The following is a 20953-nucleotide window of genomic DNA, read 5'->3' as shown; positions in this document are numbered from 1 at the left end:
ATAACCCTCTGGAATACTACCAGGAAACATCACCATCTGGAAAACTACCAGGAAACTTCACACTCAGGAAAACAACCAGGAAACATCACCATCTGGAAAATTACCAGGAAACATCACCCTCTGGAAAACTACCAGGAAACATCACCATCTGGAAAACTACCAATAAACATACCCCTCTGGAAAACTACCAGGAAACATCACCCCTGGAAAACGACCAGGAAAAATCGCCAACTGGAAAACTAGCAGGAAACATCACCCTCTGGAAAACAACCAGGAAAAATAACGCTCTGGAAAACTACCAGGAAACATCGCCATCTGAAAAACTGCCAGGAAACATCATCCTCTGGAAAACTACGAGGAAATATCAACATCGGGAAAGATACCAAGAAAAATAACCCTCTGGAATACAACCAGGAAACATCACCCCTGGAAAACTACCAGGAAACATCACACTCAGGAAAACAACCAGGAAACATCACCATCTGGAAAATTACCAGGAAACATCACCCTCTGCAAAACTACCAGGAAACATCACCCTCTGGAAAATTACCAGGAAACATCACCCTCTGGAAAACTGCCAGGAAACATCACCCTCTGGAAAACTACAAGGAAACATCGCCATCTGGAAAACTACGAGGACACTTCACCCTCTGGAAAGCTAACAGGAAACATCACCATCTGGAAAACTATCAGGAAACATCACCCTCTGGAAAACTAATAGGAAACATCACCCTCTGGAAAACTACCAGGAAACATCACCGTCTGGAAAACTACCAGGAAGCATCATCCTCCGGAAAATGACGAAGAAACATCACCATCTGGAAAACTATTAAGAATCATCACCCTCTGGAAAACTACAAGGAAACATCACCATCTGGAAAACTACAAGGAAACATCACCCTCTGGGAAACTATGACGAAAAATTACCATCTGGAAAACTGCGAAGAAACATCACCATCTGGAAAACTACCAGGAAACATGACCATCTGGAAAACTGCCAGGAAACATCACCCTGTGGAAAACTACAAGGAAACATCGCCATCTGGAAAACTACGAGGACACTTCACCCTCTGGAAAACTACCAGGAAACATCACCATCTGGAAAACTATCAGGAAAAATAACCCTCTGGAACACTACCAGGAAACATCACCATCTGGAAAACTATCAGGAAAAATAACCCTCTGGAACACTACCAGGAAACATCACCATCTGGAAAACTATGAGGAAACATCACCCTCTGGAAAACTACGAGGAAACATCACCATCTGGAAATCTACCAGGAAAAATGACCTTCTGGAAAATTGCCAGGAAACATCACCCTCTGTGAAACGACCAGGTAACATCACCCTCTTGAAAACTACCAGGAAAAATAACCCTCTGGAAAACTAACAGGAAACATCACCATCTGGAAAACTAACAGGAAACATCACGCTCTTGAAACTACCAGGAAACATCACCATCTGGAAAACTACGAAGAAACATCACCCTCTGGAAAACAAGAAGGAAACATCAACATCTGGAAAACTACCAGGAAAAATGAGCTTCTCGAAGATTACCAGGAAACATCACCTTCTGGAAAACTAATAGGAAACATCACCCTCTGGAAAACTACCAGGAAACATCACCCTCTGGAAAACTAATAGGAAACATCACCCTCTGGAAAACTACCAGGAAACATCACCCTCTGGAAAACTACCAGGAAAAATAACCCTCTGGAAAACTACAAGGAAACATCACCCTCTGGAAAACTATCAGGAAATATCACCCTCTGGAAAACTACCAGGAAAAATAACACTCAGGACAACTACTAGGAAACATCACCATCTGGAAAACTACCAGGAAGCATCACCCTCTGGAAAACTACGATGAAACATCACAATCTGGAAAACTACAAGGAAACATCAGCCTCTGGACATCTAACAGGAAACAACATCCCTCTGGAAATCTACCAGGAAACATCATCCTCTGGAAAAAAAACAGGAAACAACACCATCTGGAAAACTACCAGGAAACATCGCCATCTGGAAAACTACCAGGAAGCATCATCCTCCGGAAATTGACGAAGAAACATCACCATCTGGAAAACTACGAAGAAACATCACCCTCTGGAAAGCTACAAGGAAACATGACCCTCTGCGAAACTATGACGAAAAATTACCATCTGGAAAACTGCGAAGAAACATCACCATCTGGAAAACTACCAGGAAACATGACCATCTGGCAAACTGCCAGGAAACATCACCCTGTGGAAAACTACAAGGAAACATCGCCATCTGGAAAACTACGAGGACACTTCACCCTCTGGAAAACTACCAGGAAACATCACCATCTGGAAAACTATCAGGAAAAATAACCCTCTGGAACACTACCAGGAAACATCACCATCTGGAAAACTACCAGGAAACATCACCCTCTGGAAAACTACGAGGAAAGATCACCATCTGGAAATCTACCAGGAAAAATGACCTTCTGGAAAATTGCCAGGAAACATCACCCTCTGTGAAACGACCAGGTAACATCACCCTCTTGAAAATTACCAAGAAAAATAACCCTCTGGAAAACTACCAGGAAACATCACCATCTGGAAAACTAACAGGAAACATCACGCTCTTGAAAATACCAGGAAACATCACCATCTGGAAAACTACGAAGAAACATCACCCTTTAGAAAACAAGAAGGAAACATCACCATCTGGAAAACTACCAGGAAAAATGAGATTCTCGAAGATTACCAGGAAACATCACCCTCTGGAAAAATACCAGGAAACATCACCCTCTGGAAAAATACCAGGAAACATCACCCTCTGGAAAACTAATAGGAAACATCACCCTCTGGAAAACTACCAGGAAACATCACCCTCTGGAAAACTACCAGGAAAAATAACCCGCTGGAAAACTACAAGGAAACATCACCCTCTGGAAAACTATCAGGAAATATCACCCTCTGGAAAACTACCAGGAAAAATAACACTCAGGACAACTACTAGGTAACATCACCATCTGGAAAACTACCAGGAAGCATCACCCTCTGGAAAACTACGATGAAACATCACAATCTGGAAAACTACAAGGAAACATCAGCCTCTGGACAGCTACCAGGAAACAACATCCCTCTGGAAATCTACCAGGAAACATCATCCTCTGGAAAAAAAACAGGAAACAACACCATCTGGAAAACGACCAGGAAAAAATCGACATCTGGAAAACTACCAGGAAGCATCATCCTCCGGAAATTGACGAAGAAACATCACCATCTGGAAAACTACGAAGAAACATCACCCTCTGGAAAACTACAAGGAAACATCACCATCTGGAAAACTACAAGGAAACATCACCCTCTGCGAAACTACGACGAAAAATTACCATCTGGAAAACTACGAAGAAACATCACCATCTGGAAAACTACCAGGAAACATCACCATCTGGAAAACTGCCAGGAAACATCACCCTCTGGAAAACTACAAGGAAACATCGCCATCTGGAAAACTACGAGGACACTTCACCCTCTGGAAAACTACCAGGAAACATCACCATCTGGAAAACTATCAGGAAAAATAACCCTCTGGAAAACTACCAGGAAACATCACCATCTGGAAAACTACCAGGAAACATCACCCTCTGGAAAACTACGAGGAAACATCACCATCTAGAAATCTACCAGGAAAAATGACCTTCTGGAAAATTGCCAGGAAACATCACCCTCTGTGAAACGACCAGGTAACATCACCCTCTTGAAAACTACCAGGAAAAATAACCCTCTGGAAAACTACCAGGAAACATCACCCTCTTGAAACTACCAGGAAACATCACCATCTGGAAAACTAAGGAGAAACATCACCCTTTGGAAAACAAGAAGGAAACATCACCATCTGGAAAACTACCAGGAAAAATGAGCTTCTCAAAGATTACCAGGAAACATCACCCTCTGGAAAACTAACAGGAAACATCACGCTCTGGAAAACTACAAGGAAACATCACCCTCTGGAAAACTATCAGGAAATATCACCCTCTGGAAAACTACCAGGAAGAAAAACCCTCAGGACAACTACTAGGAAACATCACCATCTGGAAAACTACCAGGAAACATCACCCTCTGGAAAACTACGATTAAACATCACCATCTGGAAAACTACACGGAAATATCAGCCTCTGGACATCTACCAGGAAACAACATCCCTCTGGAAATCTACCAGGAAACATCATCCTCTGGAAAAAAAAACAGGAAACAACACTATCTGGAAAACTACCAGGAAACATCACCATCTGGAAAACTACCAGGAAACATCACCCTCTGGAAAACTACGAAGAAACATCACCATCTGGATAACCACGAAGAAACATCACCATCTGGAAAACTCCCAATAAACATGACCCTCTGGAAAACTACCAGGAAACATCACCATCAGGAAAACTATGAGGAAACATCACCATCTGGAAAACTACCAGGAAACATCACCATCTGAAAAATTATGAGGAAACATCACCATCTGGAAAACTACCAGGAAAAATCACCCTCTGGAAAACTACCAGGAAACATCGCCATCTGGAAAACTACCAGGAAACATCATCCTCTGGAAAACTACGAGGAAACATCAACATTGGGAAAGATACCAAGAAAAATAAACCTCTGGAATACAACCAGGAAACATCACCATCTGGAAAACTACCAGGAAACTTCACACTCAGGAAAACAACCAGGAAACATCACCATCTGGAAAATTAACAGGAAACATCACCCTCTGGAAAACTACCAGGAAACATCACCATCTGGAAAACTCCCAATAAACATAACCCTCTGGAAAACTACCAGGAAACATCACCCCTGGAAAACGACCAGGAAAAATCGCCATCTGGAAAACTAGCAGGAAACATCACCCTCTGGAAAACAACCAGGAAAAATAATGCTCTGGAAAACTACCAGGAAACATCGTCATCTGGAAAACTGCCAGGAAACATCATCCACTGGAAAACTACGAGGAAACATCAACATCGGGAAAGATACCAAGAAAAATAACCCTCTGGAATACAACCAGGAAACATCACCCCTGGAAAACTACCAGGAAACATCACACTCAGGAAAACAACCAGGAAACATCACCATCTGGAAAATTACCAGGAAACATCACCCTCTGGAAAACTGCCAGGAAACATCACCCTCTGGAAAACTACAAGGAAACATCGCCATCTGGAAAACTACGAGGACACTTCACCCTCTGGAAAACTAACAGGAAACATCACCATCTGGAAAACTATCAGGAAACATCACCCTCTGGAAAACTAATAGGAAACATCAACCTCAGGAAAACTACCAGGAAACATCACCATCTGGAAAACTACCAGGAAACATCACCCTCTGGAAAACTACGAAGAAACATCACCCTTTGGAAAACAAGAAGGAAACATCACCATCTGGAAAACTACCAGGAAAAATGAGCTTCTCGAAGATTACCAGGAAACATCACCCTCTGGAAAACTAATAGGAAACATCACCCTCTGGAAAACTACCAGGAAACATCACCCTCTGGAAAACTACCAGGAAAAATAACCCTCTGGAAAACTACAAGGAAACATCACCCTCTGGAAAGCTATCATTAAATATCACCCTCTGGAAAACTACCAGGAAAAATAACACTCAGGACAACTACTAGGAAACATCACCATCTGGAAAACTACCAGGAAGCATCACCCTCTGGAAAACTACGATGAAACATCACAATCTGGAAAACTACAAGGAAAAATCAGCCTCTGGACATCTACCAGGAAACAACATCCCTCTGGAAATCTACCAGGAAACATCATCCTCTGGAAAAAAAAACAGGAAACAACACTATCTGGAAAACTACCAGGAAACATCACCATCTGGAAAACTACCAGGAAACATCACCCTCTGGAAAACTACGAAGAAACATCACCATCTGGATAACCACGAAGAAACATCACCATCTGGAAAACTCCCAATAAACATGACCCTCTGGAAAACTACCAGGAAACATCACCATCAGGAAAACTATGAGGAAACATCACCATCTGGAAAACTACCAGGAAACATCACCATCTGGAAAACTACCAGGAAACATCACCATCAGGAAAACTATGAGGAAACATCACCATCTGGAAAACTACCAGGAAACATCACCATCTGGAAAATTATGAGGAAACATCACCATCTGGAAAACTACCAGGAAACATCACCCTCTGAAAAACTACCAGGAAAAATAACCCTCTGGAAAACTACCAGGAAACATCGCCATCTGGAAAACTACCAGGAAACATCATCCTCTGGAAAACTACGAGGAAACATCAACATTGGGAAAGATACCAAGAAAAATAACCCTCTGGAATACTACCAGGAAACAACACTATCTGGAAAACTACCAGGAAACATCACCATCTGGAAAATTACCAGGAAACTTCACCCTCTGGAAAACTACCAGGAAAGATCACCATCTGGAAAACTCCCAATAAACATAACCCTCTGGAAAACTACCAGGAAACATCACCATCTGGAAAGTTATGAGGAAACATCACCATCTGGAAAACTACCAGGAAACATCACCCCTGGAAAACGACCAGGAAAAATCGCCATCTGGAAAACTAGCAGGAAACATCACCCCCTGGAAAACTACCAGGAAAAATAACGCTCTGGAAAACTACCAGGAAACATCGCCATCTGAAAAACTGCCAGGAAACATCATCCTCTGGAAAACTACGAGGAAACATCAACATCGGGAAAGATACCAAGATAAATAACCCTCTGGAATACTACCAGGAAACATCACCATCTGGAAAACTACCAGGAAACATCACACTCAGGAAAACAACCAGGAAACATCACCATCTGGAAAATTACCAGGAAACATCACCCTCTGGAAAACTGCCAGGAAACATCACCCTCTGGAAAATTACCAGGAAACATCACCCTCTGGAAAACTGCCAGGAAACATCACCCTCTGGAAAACTACAAGGAAACATCGCCATCTGGAAAACTACGATGACACTTCACCCTCTGGAAAACTACCAGGAAACATCACCATCTGGAAAACTATCAGGAAAAATAACCCTCTGGAAAACTACCAGGAAACATCACCATCTGGAAAACTACCAGGAAACATCACCCTCTGGAAAACTACGAGGAAACATCACCATCTGGAAATCTACCAGGAAAAATGACCTTCTGGAAAATTGCCAGGAAACATCACCCTCTGTGAAACGACCAGGTAACATCACCCTCTTGAAAACTACCAGGAAAAATAACCCTCTGGAAAACTACCAGGAAACATCACCATCTGGAAAACTACCAGGAAACATCACAATCAGGAAAACGACCAGGAAACATCACCATCTGGAAAACTACCAGGAAACATCACCATCTGGAAAACTACGAAGAAACATCACCCTCTGGAAAACTACGAAGAAACATCACCATCTGGAAAACCACAAAGAAACATCACCATCTGGAAAACTCCCAATAAACATGACCCTCTGGAAAACTACCAGGAAACATCACCATCTGGAAAACTATGAGGAAACATCACAATCTGGAAAACTACCAGGAAACATCACTCCTGGAAAACTACCAGGAAAAATCGCCATCTGGAAAACTACCAGGAAACATCACCCTCTGGAAAACTACCAGGAAAAATAACCCTCTGGAAAACTACCGGGAAACAACACCATCTGGAACACTATCAGGAAACATCATCCTCTGGAAAACTACCAAGAAACATCACCATCTGGAAACCTACCAGGAAGCATCTCCCTCTTGAAAACTACCAGGAAACATCACCCTCTGGAAAACTACCAAGAAACATCACCATTTGGAAAACTACCAGGAAACATCACCATCTGGAAAACTACCAGGAAGCATCACCGTCTGAAAAACTACCAAGAAACATCACCCTCTGGAAAACTACCAGGAAACATCACCCTCTGGAAAACTACGACGAAACATCACCATCTGGAAAACTCCCAATAAACATGACCCTCTGGAAAACTACCAGGAAACTTCACCATCTGGAAAACTATGAGGAAACATCACCATCTGGAAAACTACCAAGGAAAACAACCCTCTGGAAAACTACCAGGAAACATCAAAATCTGGAAAACTACCAGGAAACTTCAGCTTCTGGAAAACTACCAGCAACAATAACCTTCTGGAAAATTACCAGGAAACATCACCCTCTGGAAAACAACCAGGAAACATCACCCTCCAGAAAACTACCAGGAAACATCACCCTTTGGAAAACTACCAGGAAAAATAACCCTCTGGAAAACTACCGGGAAACAACACCATCTGGAACACTATCAGGAAACATCATCCTCTGGAAAACTACCAAGAAACATCACCATCTGGAAACCTACCAGGAAGCATCTCCCTCTTGAAAACTACCAGGAAACATCACCCTCTGGAAAACTACCAAGAAACATCACCATCTGGAAAACTATCAGGAAACATCACCCTCTGGAAAACTAATAGGAAACATCACCCTCTGGAAAACTACCAGGAAACATCACCATCTGGAAAACTACCAGGAAACATCACCCTCTGGAAAACTACGAAGAAACATCACCCTTTGGAAAACAAGAAGGAAACATCACCATCTGGAAAACTACCAGGAAAAATGAGCTTCTCGAAGATTACCAGGAAACATCACCCTCTGGAAAACTAATAGGAAACATCACCCTCTGGAAAACTACCAGGAAACATCACCCTCTGGAAAACTACCAGGAAAAATAACCCTCTGGAAAACTACAAGGAAACATCACCCTCTGGAAAGCTATCATTAAATATCACCCTCTGGAAAACTACCAGGAAAAATAACACTCAGGACAACTACTAGGAAACATCACCATCTGGAAAACTACCAGGAAGCATCACCCTCTGGAAAACTACGATGAAACATCACAATCTGGAAAACTACAAGGAAAAATCAGCCTCTGGACATCTACCAGGAAACAACATCCCTCTGGAAATCTACCAGGAAACATCATCCTCTGGAAAAAAAAACAGGAAACAACACTATCTGGAAAACTACCAGGAAACATCACCATCTGGAAAACTACCAGGAAACATCACCCTCTGGAAAACTACGAAGAAACATCACCATCTGGATAACCACGAAGAAACATCACCATCTGGAAAACTCCCAATAAACATGACCCTCTGGAAAACTACCAGGAAACATCACCATCAGGAAAACTATGAGGAAACATCACCATCTGGAAAACTACCAGGAAACATCACCATCTGGAAAACTACCAGGAAACATCACCATCAGGAAAACTATGAGGAAACATCACCATCTGGAAAACTACCAGGAAACATCACCATCTGGAAAATTATGAGGAAACATCACCATCTGGAAAACTACCAGGAAACATCACCCTCTGAAAAACTACCAGGAAAAATAACCCTCTGGAAAACTACCAGGAAACATCGCCATCTGGAAAACTACCAGGAAACATCATCCTCTGGAAAACTACGAGGAAACATCAACATTGGGAAAGATACCAAGAAAAATAACCCTCTGGAATACTACCAGGAAACAACACTATCTGGAAAACTACCAGGAAACATCACCATCTGGAAAATTACCAGGAAACTTCACCCTCTGGAAAACTACCAGGAAAGATCACCATCTGGAAAACTCCCAATAAACATAACCCTCTGGAAAACTACCAGGAAACATCACCATCTGGAAAGTTATGAGGAAACATCACCATCTGGAAAACTACCAGGAAACATCACCCCTGGAAAACGACCAGGAAAAATCGCCATCTGGAAAACTAGCAGGAAACATCACCCCCTGGAAAACTACCAGGAAAAATAACGCTCTGGAAAACTACCAGGAAACATCGCCATCTGAAAAACTGCCAGGAAACATCATCCTCTGGAAAACTACGAGGAAACATCAACATCGGGAAAGATACCAAGATAAATAACCCTCTGGAATACTACCAGGAAACATCACCATCTGGAAAACTACCAGGAAACATCACACTCAGGAAAACAACCAGGAAACATCACCATCTGGAAAATTACCAGGAAACATCACCCTCTGGAAAACTGCCAGGAAACATCACCCTCTGGAAAATTACCAGGAAACATCACCCTCTGGAAAACTGCCAGGAAACATCACCCTCTGGAAAACTACAAGGAAACATCGCCATCTGGAAAACTACGATGACACTTCACCCTCTGGAAAACTACCAGGAAACATCACCATCTGGAAAACTATCAGGAAAAATAACCCTCTGGAAAACTACCAGGAAACATCACCATCTGGAAAACTACCAGGAAACATCACCCTCTGGAAAACTACGAGGAAACATCACCATCTGGAAATCTACCAGGAAAAATGACCTTCTGGAAAATTGCCAGGAAACATCACCCTCTGTGAAACGACCAGGTAACATCACCCTCTTGAAAACTACCAGGAAAAATAACCCTCTGGAAAACTACCAGGAAACATCACCATCTGGAAAACTACCAGGAAACATCACAATCAGGAAAACGACCAGGAAACGTGACCATCTGGAAAACTACCAGGAAACAGCACCATCTGGAAACTACGAAGAAACATCACCATCTGGAAAACTACCAGGAAACATCACCATCTGGAAAACTACAAAGAAACATCACCATCTGGAAAACTCCCAATAAACATGACCCTCTGGAAAACTACCAGGAAACATCACCATCTGGAAAACTATGAGGAAACATCACAATCTGGAAAACTACCAGGAAACATCACTCCTGGAAAACTACCAGGAAAAATCGCCATCTGGAAAACTACCAGGAAACATCACCCTCTGGAAAACTACCAGGAAAAATAACCCTCTGGAAAACTACCGGGAAACAACACCATCTGGAACACTATCAGGAAACATCATCCTCTGGAAAACTACCAAGAAACATCACCATCTGGAAACCTACCAGGAAGCATCTCCCTCTTGAAAACTACCAGGAAACATCACCCTCTGGAAAACTACCAAGAAACATCACCATTTGGAAAACTACCAGGAAACATCACCATCTGGAAAACTACCAGGAAGCATCACCGTCTGAAAAACTACCAAGAAACATCACCCTCTGGAAAACTACCAGGAAACATCACCCTCTGGAAAACTACGACGAAACATCACCATCTGGAAAACTCCCAATAAACATGACCCTCTGGAAAACTACCAGGAAACTTCACCATCTGGAAAACTATGAGGAAACATCACCATCTGGAAAACTACCAAGGAAAACAACCCTCTGGAAAACTACCAGGAAACATCAAAATCTGGAAAACTACCAGGAAACTTCAGCTTCTGGAAAACTACCAGCAACAATAACCTTCTGGAAAATTACCAGGAAACATCACCCTCTGGAAAACAACCAGGAAACATCACCCTCCAGAAAACTACCAGGAAACATCACCCTTTGGAAAACTACCAGGAAAAATAACCCTCTGGAAAACTACCGGGAAACAACACCATCTGGAACACTATCAGGAAACATCATCCTCTGGAAAACTACCAAGAAACATCACCATCTGGAAACCTACCAGGAAGCATCTCCCTCTTGAAAACTACCAGGAAACATCACCCTCTGGAAAACTACCAAGAAACATCACCATTTGGAAAACTACCAGGAAACATCACCATCTGGAAAACTACCAGGAAGCATCACCGTCTGAAAAACTACCAAGAAACATCACCCTCTGGAAAACTACCAGGAAACATCACCCTCTGGAAAACTACGACGAAACATCACCATCTGGAAAACTCCCAATAAACATGACCCTCTGGAAAACTACCAGGAAACTTCACCATCTGGAAAACTATGAGGAAACATCACCATCTGGAAAACTACCAAGGAAAACAACCCTCTGGAAAACTACCAGGAAACATCAAAATCTGGAAAACTACCAGGAAACTTCAGCTTCTGGAAAACTACCAGCAACAATAACCTTCTGGAAAATTACCAGGAAACATCACCCTCTGGAAAACAACCAGGAAACATCACCCTCCAGAAAACTACCAGGAAACATCACCCTTTGGAAAACTACCAGGAAACATCACCCTCCAGAAAACTACCACGAAACATCACCCTTTGGAAAACTACCTGGAAATATAACACTCTGGAAAACTACCAGGAAACAACACCATCTGGAAAACTATCAGGAAACAACATCCTCTGGAAAACTATCAGGAAACATCACCCTCTGGAAAACTACCAGGAACAATAACCCTCTGGACATCTACCAGGAAACAACATCCCTCTGGAAATCTACCAGGAAACATCACCCTCTGGAAAAATACCAGGAAACATCACTATCTGGAAAACTACCAGGAAACATCACCATCTGGAAAATGACGAAGAAACATAACCATCTGTAAAACTATGAAGAAACATCACCATCTGGAAAACTACCAGGAAACATCACTCTCTGGAAAACTACCGGGAAACATCACCATCTGGAAAACCACCAGGAAACATCACCCTCTGGAAAACTACGAAGAAACATCACCATCTGGAAAATGACGAAGAAACATAACCATCTGGAAAACTATGAAGAAACATCACCATCTGGAAAACTACCAGGAAACATCACTCTCTGGAAAACTACCAGGAAACATCACCATCTGGAAAACCACCAGGAAACATCACCCTCTGGAAAACTATGAGGAAACTTCCCCATCTGGAAAACTACGAGGAAACATCACCATCTGCAAAACTACCAGGAACAATCGCCATCTGGAAAACTAACATGAAACATCACCATCTGGAAAACTACGAGGAAACATCAACATCGAGAAAACTAACAAGAAAAATAACCCTCTGGAATACTACCGGGAAACATCACCATCCTGAAAACTACCAGGAAACATCACAATCAGGAAAACGACCAGGAAACATCACAATCTGGAAAACTACCAGGAAACATCACCATCTGGAAAACTACCAGGAAACATCACCATCTGGAAAACTACCAGGAAACATCACCCTCTGGAAAACTACGAAGAAACATCACCATCTGGAAAACCACGAGGAAACATCACCATCCTGAAAACTCCCAATAAACATGACCCTCTGGAAAACTACCAGGAAACATCACCATCTGGAAAACTATGAGGAAACATCACCATCTGGAAAGCTACCAAGAAAAACAACCCTCTGGAAAACTACCAGGAAACATCAAAATCTGGAAAACTACCAGGAAACTTCAGCTTCTGGAAAACTACCAGCAACAATAACCTTCTGGAAAATTACCAGGAAACATCACCCTCTGGAAAACAACCAGGAAACATCACCCTCCAGAAAACTACCAGGAAACATCACGCTTTCGAAAACTACCAGGAAACATCACCCTCCAGAAAACTACCACGAAACATCACCCTTTGGAAAACTACCTGGAAATATAACACTCTGGAAAACTACCAGGAAACATCACCATCTGGAAAACTATCAGGAAACAACATCCTCTGGAAAACTATCAGGAAACATCACCCTCTGGAAAACTACCAGGAACAATAACCCTCAGGACAACTACCTAGAAACATCACCATCTGGAAAACTACCAGGAAACATCACCCTCTGGAAAACTATGATTAAAGATCACCATCTGGAAAACTACAAGGAAACATCACCATCTGGAAAACTACCAGGAAACATCACCATCTGGAAAATGACGAAGAAACATAACCATCTGGAAAACTACGAAGAAACATCACCATCTGGAAAACTACCAGGAAACATCACTCTCTGGAAAACTACCGGGAAACATCACCATCTGGAAAACCACCAGGAAACATCACCCTCTGGAAAACTACGAAGAAACATCACCATCTGGAAAACCACGAAGAAACATCACCATCTGGAAAACTACGAGGAAACATCACCATCTGGAAAACTATCAGGAACAATCGCCATCTGGAAAACTACCATGAAACATCACCATCTGGAAAACTGCCAGGAAACATCACCCTCTGGAAAACTACGAGGAAACATCAACATCGAGAAAACTATCAAGAAAAATAACCCTCTGGAATACTACCGGGAAACATCACCATCTGGAAAACTACCAGGAAACATCACAATCAGGAAAACGACCAGGAAACATCACAATCTGGAAAACTAACAGGAAACATCACCATCTGGAAAACTACCAGGAAACATCACCCTCTGGAAAACTACGAAGAAACATCACCATCTGGAAAACCACGAAGAAACATCACCATCTGGAAACTTCCCAATAAACATGACCCTCTGGAAAACTACCAGGAAACATCACCATCTGGAAAACTATGAGGAAACATCACCATCTGGAAAACTACCAGGAAACATCACTCCTGGAAAACTACCAGGAAAAATCACCATCTGGAAAACTACCAGGAAACATCACCCTCTGGAAAACTACCAGGAAAAATAACCCTCTGGAAAACTACCGGGAAACATCACCATCTGGAAAACTATCAGGAAACATCATCCTCTGGAAAACTACAAGGAAACATCAACATCGGGAAAGCTACCAAGAAAAATAACCCTCTGGAATACTACCAGCAAACATCACCATCTGGAAAACTACCAGGAAACATCACACTCAGGAAAATTACCAGGAAACATCACCATCTGGAAAGCGATCAGGAAACATCACCATCTGGAAAACTACCAGGAAACATCACCATCAGGAAATCTACCAGGAAACATCACCATCAGGAAATCTACCAGCACACATCAGACACTGGAAAACTGCCATAAAGAACCTTGCTTGGTCATTGATTTCCTTTGGGGAAGGGAACCTGTCTCCCGGGTCTGGACCCTCACGTGACTCCAGTCCCACTCTGTGTGGGTAAATCTAAAGTGCTTAAGCAGCTTCTGAGGAATGGAATGAAACATCAGGGAAAGGTTGGTGGGCATCTTCCTGGGGTAACTAGGGAGGGGCAAACATTGCTGAGCTGGGCATTTGTACTCACATCCTGAGACCGAGTAGATCAAAAGGGATCCATCTGACTTCTGATCGACAGGAACGATTAGGCAGAGTGTAGCTCGAGCCTCTGGAATATGTAACACTGAGAGGTGACCTGATAGGGGGGTTTAAAGTACGGAAGGGCTTCCATTGGTTGAGTGAGATTGTCACCATCCCACCTAACGTTACTGCTGGAAAAACCAGGTCCCAGGATGGATCCCGACTTGATGGATCCTAACTTTTATGTTTTGTGTAGAAACGTGGAGAGTGGCTACTGAACAGAGTCACAGGAGTCAGCTGATGAAATTTTAACTAAAGAATAAAAGATTTATTAAACAAGGAAGGATGAACGATGTGAGTCCAGTTTGGAGCCACAATTATAACTGGTCAGTAAGAAGTTAAATAAAGGGAGCAGGGTTTACTTTCGGGGAATGTTGGGAAGTCGGACTCACTGTCAAATGGGACAATTGCAACATGGGCCTGAACTTTCCCCCTTGGCGATTTGGGGGCGGGGCCTGCTCGCCGAGTGGAAACTGACGCGGGGATGACATTGGGAGGAACCCCCGACATCATCCTGGTGCCTTTAAATTTTTAGGAAGACGGCCGGACAGCGAAATCAGCTGTTGACCTGCCGACCTGTGAATGGCCAATTGAGGCCATTGAGAGGCTCATTAAGATCATTAAAGACCTGCCTCTCCAGGCTTAAGGCTGACGGACAGGCCAGGAGCTCCTGATAATACAGGAAACCTCATCCACTGGCCGGACGAAGCTTCATGTCCGTTTGTAAAAACTTTAATACAGTTTATGCGATATTTATTAACATGGCCCATCTTGTGTGACATTGTCACATGAGGGGGATATGTTAATAATATTTTTATTTTTCTATTTTTAAAGTTTTCTGGACTGTCACGAATCTCCCTGAGACCGGACTGTGCCTCAGGGAGCAGTGCGCTCACTTTGACAGCTGGGGATTCCCTACCCCACACCCCCCCACCCCCACCCCCACCACCCTGCACAGGATGTACATAGCGATTCCCATCGGGCAGGCCGCTGAGCGGGACTTCATTGGCCCACCAACCACCGAGCTGGAGGGGCCCACACGCCAACTGAGGGCCGAATTCTGCCCATGGAGTCCAAATAGATACATGGATTCCTGAGGTAGAACGGGAATAGAGGGAAAGAGGGAAAAGGAGATAAAGGGAGTAGGGGGAAGAGGGGGGAAGGGATAGAGCGCTGGGAAGGGTGGGGGGGGGGGTGAGTTCCATAAAGCATGTTACAGCCCAGTTGGATGGATAGGCTGTTTGTTTCCTCATCATTTGTTAAAGGGACCTGGGTGTCGCTGGCTGGGCCAGCATTTATTGCCCATCCCTAATTGCCCTTGAGAAGGTGGTGGTGAGCTGCCTTCTTGAACCGCTGCAGTTCATGTGGGGTAGGTACACCCACGGTGCTGTTAGGGAGGGAGTTCCAGGATTTGGACATGCTCTGTGCCTATCAGTACATTCTCTTGACTTTAACGGTTAAAACTCACTGTGACATGCATCCGTTTGAGACAAATCTCTCAGAAAACAAAGTTCTACCTGATCTGGAGTTTTTTCAGCGAAGATAATGTCAGAGCCCCCTTGCTGTACAGTTGGATAATCAGGGAACTTTCCGGAGGTGTTACTGTGGGAAACCAGACAATGAGTGAGAAGTTGAGGAAGAGCTATCTTATCCTACTGAAACATATAAGATCCTGGGGGGATTTGATAGGGGAGATACTGGGAAGATGTTTCCACTCATGGGGGAGACTAGAACCAGGGGACACAGTTTAAAAATAAGAGATCTGCTGCTTAAAAAGGAGATGAGGAGTTGGTTTTTCTCTCCCAGATGGTCATTCGTCTATAGAATTCTATTTTTCAAAAATCACTGGAGGCTGAGCCATTGAATTTACACAAGGCTCAGTTAGATTTCTAATCGACAAGGTAGTTAAGGGTTATGGAGGAAAGGCAGGACCATGGAGCTAAGACCACAGTCAGATCAGCTATGATCACAATGAATGGTGCAGCAGGTTCAATCAGATGAATGACCTACATCTGCTCCTAATTCATTTTTCGTATATCCCACCATCGAGGTTTCTGAGGTGAGAGTGACTGCCCTTGACATCAAGGCAGCATTAGACCAAGTGTCAAAGCATCAAGGAGCCCGGAGTCAATGGGAATCAGGGGGGAAACTCTCCACTGGTTGGAATCATACCGAGCACAAAGGAAGATGTTTGTGGTTGTTGGAGGTCAGTCACCTCAGCTCCAGGACATCACTGCAGGAGTTCCTCAGGGTAGTGTCCTCGGCCCAACCATCTTCAGCTGCTTCATCAATGACCTTCCTTCCATCATAAGGTCAGAAGTGGGGATGTTCGCTGATGATTGCACAATGTTCAGCACCATTCACGACTCCTCAGATACTGAAGCAGTCCATGTACAAATGCAGCAAGACCTGGACAATATCCAGACTTGGACTGACAAGTGGCAAGTAACATTCACACCACACAACTGCCAGACAATGACCATCTCCAACAAGAGAGAATCTAACCACCATCCCTTGACATTCAATGGCATTACCATCACTGAATCCCCCACCACATTCACAAACATTCACTCTCTCCACCACCGACACACAGTAGCAGCAGTGTGTACCATCTACAAGATGCATTGCAGGAATTCACCAAGGCTTCTTCAACAGCACCTTCCAAACCAACGACCACTACCAACTAGAAGGACAAGGGCAGCAGATAGACAGGAACACCACCACCTGGAAGTTCCCCTCCAAGTCACTCACCATCCTGACTTGGAAATATATCACTGGTCCTTCACTGTTGCTGGGTCAAAATCCTGGAACTCCCTTCCTAGCAGCACTGTGGGTGTACCTACACCACATGGACTGCAGCTGCTCAAGAAGGCAGCTCACCACCACCTTCTCAAGGGCAACTAGGAATGGGCAATAAATACTGGCCCAGCCAGCGAAGCCCACATCCTGTGAATGAGTAAGAAAAATGGGACATCAGTTTTATATTATTATTGTGTAGAGGGTTCTCCAGCAGCAAGTAGCAATGTTGAGGTGAGAGCATCAGGCATGGGAACTGGTCTGCTCCTTTGGGCCCTTCCCTGCAGGAAGCAGTGTCTTTGACAAGCTGAGTGGTGGAGGAGGCGGCCATGAGGTGAGGCAGGAGTATTATCAGGGCCCGTAGCCTTTGCAGTATCCAGTGCCTTCAGTGATTTCTTCATATCACGTGGAGCGAATCGAATTGGCTGAAGCAAACCACTCAGGTCAAGGGCAATTAGGGATGGGCAACAAACGCTGGCCTTGCCAGCAATGTGCACATCCTGTGAAAGAATTAAGAACAATTTTAGCTGAGTTCCCTTGCTTGTGAACATTCTGTTCCTATTAGAGAACTCATTTCGCTGAGATTTGAAACAAAAACAGTAAATGCTGGAAAAACTCAGCAGATCAAGCAGCATCTGTGGAGAGAGAAACAGAGTTAACGGTTCGAGTCCGTCTCACCCTTCTTCAGAGCTGGAGAGAAGTGGAGATGTGATGAAGTTTACACTGTTAATGGGAGGTGTGACTGGTGGAGCTGGAGAGACAGCCCAGCGATAGGTGGGGGCAAAAGAAAGAATGACAAAGATGTCATGAACTTAAGGACAAATGGTGTGTTACTGATAGTCGTTAGTTTCTCTCTCCACAGATGCTGCTAGGCCTTTGTTTTTTATTTATTCATTCACAGGATGTGTGTGTCGCTGGCTTGGCTAGTATTTATTGCCCATCCATAGTTGACCTTGAGAAGGTGGTGATGAGCTGCCTTCTTGAACCGTTGCAGTCCATGTGGTGTAGGTACACCCACAGTGCTGTTACGGAGGGAGTTCCAGGATTTTGACCCGGCGACAGCGAAGGAACGGCGATATATTTCCAAGTCAGGATGGTGAGTAACTTGGAGGGGAACTTCCAGGTGGTGGTGTCCCCATGTGTCAGCTGCCCTTGTCCTTCTAGATGGTATTGGTCGTGGGTTTGTGGATGTGGTGCCAAACAAGCAGCTGCTTTGTCCTGGATGGTGTCAAGCTTCTTGAGTGTTGTGGGAGCTGCACTCATCCAGGCAAGTGGGGAGTATTCCATCACACTCCTGACTTGTGCCTTGTAGATGGTGGACAGGCTTTGGGGAGTCAGGAGGTGAGTTACTCACCGCAGGATTCGTAGCCTCTGACCTGCTCTTGTAGCCACAGTATTTATATGGCTAGTCCAGTTCAGTTTCTGGTCAATGGTAACCCCCAGGATGTTGATAGTGAGGGATTCAGTGAAGGTAATGTCATTGAACACCAAGGGGCGATGATTGGATTCTCCTCTTGTTGGAGATGGTCATTGCCTGACTCTTGTGTAGCACGAATTTTACTTGCCACTTGTCAGCCCAGGCCTGGATATTGTCCAGGTCTTGCTGCATTTGGACATGGACTGCTTCAGTATCTGAGGATTTGTGAATGGTGCTGAACATTGTGCAATCATCAGCGAACATCCCCACTTCTGACCTTATGATGGAGGGAAGGTCATTGGTGAAGCAGCTGAAGATGGTTGAGCCGAGGACACTACCCTGAGGAACTCCTGCAGTGATGTCCTGGAGCTGAGATGACTGACCTCTAACAACCACAACCATCTTCCTTTGTGCTAGGTATGACTCCAACCAGCTGAGAGTTTTCCCCCTGATTCCCATTGACTCCAGTTTTGCTGGGGCTCCTTGATGCCACACTCGGTCAAATGCTGCCTTGATGTCAAGAACAGTCACTCTCACCTCACCTCGGGAGTTCAGATCTTTTGTCCATGTTTGAACCAAGGCTGTAATGAGGTCAGGAGCTGAGTGGCCCTGGCGGAACCCAAACTGAGCATCAGTGAGCAGGTTATTGCTAAGCAAGTGCTGCTTGATAGCACTGTTGATGACCCCTTCCATTACTTTACTGATGATGGAGAGTAGTCTGATGGGGTGGGAATTAGTTCAGTTGGATTTGTCCTGCTTTTTGTGTACAGGACATACCTGGGACATTTTCCACATAGCCGGGTAGATGCCAGTGTTGTAACTGTACTGGAACAGCTTGGCTAGGGGCACAGCAAGTTCTGGAGCACAAGTCTTCAGTACTATTGTTGGAATGTTGTCAGGGCCCATTGCCTTTGCAGTATCCAGTGCCCTCAGCCGTTTCTTGATATCACGTGGAGTGAATCGAATTGGCTGAAGACTGGCATCTGTGATGCTGGGGATCTCCGGAGGAGGCTGAGATGGATCATCCACTTGGCACTTCTGGCTGAAGATTGTTATGAATGCTTCAGCCTTATCTTTCCCACTGATATGCTGAGCTCCTCCATCATTGAGTTTATTATGGACAAAGAAATCGACAAGTTGCAAAAAAATGTTTTGGATTGGGGGAGAGTGGATTTTAGTAAAATAAGGCAGAATCTGGCCAAGGTAGACTGGGAACAGCTACTTGTGGGGAAATCTACAGAGGAACAGTGGGGGGTGTTCAAAAAGGAAATGGGGAGGGTACAGGCTCAACATGTTCCCTCTAGGGTGATAGGAAGGAGTAACAAGCCCAGAGAACCATGGATGACCAGAGATATTCAGGTTACAATGAGATGGAAAAGAGAGGCTTTTAGCAGGTACAAGGGAAACAACTCATCAGAGGCATTAGTGGAGTACAGACAATGCAGGGTGGAGCTTAAGAGAGCAGTTAGGAGAGCAAAGAGGGGATATGAGAAAGCTCTGGCTGATAAAAGTAGGGAAAATCCCAAGATATTCTATAAGTATATCAATAGGAAAAGGATAACCAGGGAAGTGTAGGACCCATTAGGGACCAAGGGGGCAATCTATGGGTGGAGCCAGAGGACATCGCTAGAGGGTTGAATGAATACTTCACATCCGTCTTCACCCAAGAGAATGAGGATGAAGGTATCGAACTCGGGGAGAGAGATTGTGAGGTTCTTAAGC

The sequence above is a fragment of the Carcharodon carcharias genome, chromosome 6 (assembly GCF_017639515.1).
Source record: "Carcharodon carcharias isolate sCarCar2 chromosome 6, sCarCar2.pri, whole genome shotgun sequence".
In the NCBI taxonomy this organism is placed as follows: Eukaryota; Metazoa; Chordata; class Chondrichthyes; order Lamniformes; family Lamnidae; genus Carcharodon; species Carcharodon carcharias.
This window is presented reverse-complemented; position numbering follows the sequence as displayed.